Source organism: Doryrhamphus excisus, chromosome 8, assembly GCF_030265055.1.
Source record: "Doryrhamphus excisus isolate RoL2022-K1 chromosome 8, RoL_Dexc_1.0, whole genome shotgun sequence".
Taxonomy (NCBI): domain Eukaryota; kingdom Metazoa; phylum Chordata; class Actinopteri; order Syngnathiformes; family Syngnathidae; genus Doryrhamphus; species Doryrhamphus excisus.
In genome coordinates this window covers 623,382-627,350 of record NC_080473.1, presented here as the reverse complement: position 1 = coordinate 627,350, position 3,969 = coordinate 623,382, and positions in this window count along the sequence as shown.

The following is a 3,969-nucleotide window of genomic DNA, read 5'->3' as shown; positions in this document are numbered from 1 at the left end:
TGGTGCTGTGTGGCCAGTGCAGGTACTGGTGATCTTCAAGTTCAAGTTCAAGTTGAAGGTGGCATGGATTCCAGTTAGTATCAGCAGATTCTTGCCAACAGTGTTCAAGAATCAGTGCCAGTTGAAGTTGTGGCGGGGCTGGATAATTCCAACAAGACAATGACCCTAAACACTGCTCTAATTCTACTAAGGCATTCATGCAGAGGAACAAGTACAACGTTCCGGAATGGCCATCTCAGTCTCTATTTAAACTTTATGTAAATAGTGACCTTTTCTGGTTAGAATACTTCCATACGCTCAAAAACTTCTTTTTTCATCCATTTTTCCTGTTTTTTTTACATTGTAAATTTTTGTAACCATTTAAACTAAAATTTTATTATGGTAACATTTTTCTGGTTTTGTTTCTGATACAATTACGACTTCAAATAAATATTTTTCTTTCATATTTCAACTTTCTGTTCCTAAAATGACATTATTTTCCCTCATATTATTCTTGTGAAATTACAACTTTTTATCTCAAATGCTCCCTCGCTGGCCAAGCCAGAGCCAACTCTGAACTTGCAGTGAGCTTGCCAAGTGCTGCCAGAGAAGAGAAGCTGATGTTCGGAAGAAGCGTTCACATTGTGAACTGTTAGTAATAAAGATTAAAGCGACTGGAGTCGTTGTACTTCTGTGGGATTCTTGATGTGAGCCAGCCTTGCCCAGACACCCCCATTTTTTTTTTTAAATCATTGAACATTCACACTCCACACAGAGATGCCAAGCGGAGAATCAAACTCCATGTCTAGTGCAGGGGTGGGCAAACTTTTTGACTCGCGGGCCACTTTGATTTAACAAAATTGTCCCGGGGGGCAGAATATATATTTAATACACACTTTTTTACGCTTATAATTCTGACAGTCCACATTGAATTATTAGTCTAATTTTATCTGTAAATCATACTATCAGCTGTCACTATCAGACCACAGCAAATTACGAAATTTAATTTTACAGTTTTGTTTTTTCTGAATCAAACATCCGACTTGACTTATGTTGCCAGCTGTTGTTAAAATTGTTAAAATTTGAAATATTTAGAAGCAGTTGATGTTTGCTAAATAATCACTAATAAATACAATAAATCACTATATTGACAGTTACTATGGTACCCATTATGCCATGGTATGGTCATATCACCTCATACTTCGGTACGTGACAAACAAAAAAAAACAACCTTAAACCATATTAGGAAAGCAGGAAGTGATCAAATTATTATGTCATTGTAGGGTCACATCACCTCGTACTTCGGTACGAGGTACATTATTAAAAAAAACAAAAAAAAAACCTTAAACTGTATTATGGAAAGCAGGAAGTGAACAAATGTAACAGTTACTGATTGTAAAAGTACCAGATGGAGGGGTAGGGTTTAATAAGCTTTGCTTCTTCCTACTCCTTTTGGACATGTGGAACTGTGAACTGATTATGGGATGCACTCAATTGGAATCTGATGCATGTTCAAATGAAATAAAACCATGACCATAGAAAGCAACTGGTGGGCCGGATTCAAACGCTTAGTGGGCCGCATGTGGCCCCCGGGCCGTAGTTTGCCCACCCCTGGTCTAGTGTGTATGACATGATATTAAACGTTAACTGACCTCTACCACTGTCAACATGTAATGATAAAAACTATATTACGCATATTTCTGTCTACTGAGCCAAGCTTTTCCAAAAGTGGCTTTTAGTGCATCCACATGGCAGGTGAATAATAAAAGGCTCCATATTGTCTTTCCTGGAAGTGTGCCGTTTGAGCGGGCGCCTAAAGTGTCATCCCGCTCTAGGCCATGGGGGGCAGAAAAAGCAGATATTCTGGCCTGGAATGGAGCAGACTGGAAAACAGAGGAGGGCGTCTATTTAAAGGCGTCCGGAGCGCCATATAGATGCAAAGGCATCCCATGTATTCCCAGAACGCCGTGTGCCGGCCAATCATATCTGAGCAACATCCGGCAAACTGGAGTGACCCTTGGCAGGTCCTGCTGCCACGAGGGCTGATGTCTTTAGCACACATCAGACCCAGATTGACTTCTTTTCTCCTGTTTCAAGGCTCCTGGAACTCTGCATGCGTGTGCGGCATGTCAGTGTGACGCAGTTGTGTCACCACCGTTACGCCGCGGCGCCAACTTGCCTCACAGCTGCAAAATGCCACATAAACATTACGATAGACCAGGGGTGCTCACACTTTTTCAGCATGCGAGCTACTTTTAAAATGACCGAGTCAAAATGATCTACCCACTACAAAAATGCAAAACATCTATTTATTTTCAAATGTATTGAGGATTATTTGTACGTACAATGTATGTTGATGTACCTTACATAACCAAATGAGCCAATATTGCAAAACACACATAATTAACTATTAACATTTTTTGTAATTACCTGAGTTTACTTTGATGACTTGCACTGAATTGAACCAGCCAGGGATGCATAGTCCGGACAGTAGCTGCTGATAGCCAGCCTCAAGCACACTTCCAAATGTTTATCAGTCATGGATAATATCCGTATCATAATATCCGTATAATATTCCATATCCGTATGGAAGTCATATGTTTTTTGCCTTTTTACTTGGTCCAGTTTTTGCCTTTTTACTTGGTCCAGCTCCTTCACTCATTTTAGTGACCATAAACTTTAGCGAGGGCTTAAAATCTCGCAATTCGCCGACTAGCTTAGCACTTTGCATCGTTGTTTACGCATGAGCGGTGACCTAAAGGTCAAAATTCAGTTGTCATCTGACTGGTTGTCCTGTATGTCAATCAAGTAACGGGGATGGATGATAGGCTGACATCGTAAGTTCTGCTGCACTTAGAGACGTTGTTTGATTTGATTGGTCGCCCGAAGGGCAACATTCAGTTGTCATCTGAATGGCTGCCCTGTATATCAATCAAGTGACGGCATTGATACTGGGATGATATTTTTTTAATGTCACGCCGCGATCGACCAGCGATCGACCAGTACCACCTCCGCGATCGACCGGTAGCTGGCGATCGACTTAATGAGCACCCCTGCGATAGAGGGACTAGATGACACATGGCATCCAGCCTTTCTCCATCCATACAGTACATGCTGGCCCTTGCTCCGTCTGTCAATGCCAGTGTTTCCTGGAGACTAAGGGAATGTTACACTGCCTGGAACTCATGTCCATTTCTGTAAATCCATCCCCGAATGTTCTCCATGGGTTTTAGATGAGGGGAAGACGCAGGATGGTCCAAAAGAGTGATTCCTCATTGAGAAGTGCAGTGTGAAAAAGCCAGCCATGACCACACAGACCCCGTGCCCCCTACAACATCTCCATATAGCCGGTAGCCATTTGACGCCCCTTCACGACCTGAAGCTCCATTGTTCCATTGAAAGATGATGATGGTGGAAAACATCTTCAGTGGGATCTCCTTAAAGAAAACTTTCTTCCACCTTTCAATGTCCCATGTTTGATGCTCTACTACTAATTCCAAACATTGGAGGAATCCTGAACTTTTGAAGATGGTTCTTCTCTGGCAGATGGCGTCTGATGGTTATGGTACCGTACTCGGCACCAGTACCGACCTTCATCTGGGCTTGACGGACAGCCAATGGGATCCTACGGTTCATTTATATAGCCTCGGGATATTTGTTAGAAGTTTGACATGACCGTCTTACTGCATCCAAGCTCAGTTGCATGTTGCCTTCTAAAGGCTGTGCTCTTCAATCTTTCATCAACAGCCTATTTCACTTGAATGCTTCTTTGCAATAAACTGCCTTTGTGTCTCCCTCCCATTTCTTCTTGCATTTTCAAGCTCTACTTAGAACCTCCTTATGATCCAACAGTGTACATTCTTAACAATTGGATCAGGAGTATTTACTACTCCCTGCCCCTCGCCTGAAAGCCCTCATCCCATCTTACCAAAGAAGCCATGGCCAATTATGCACATTAAATGATAACATCTGAAAAAAACTATGCCTCAG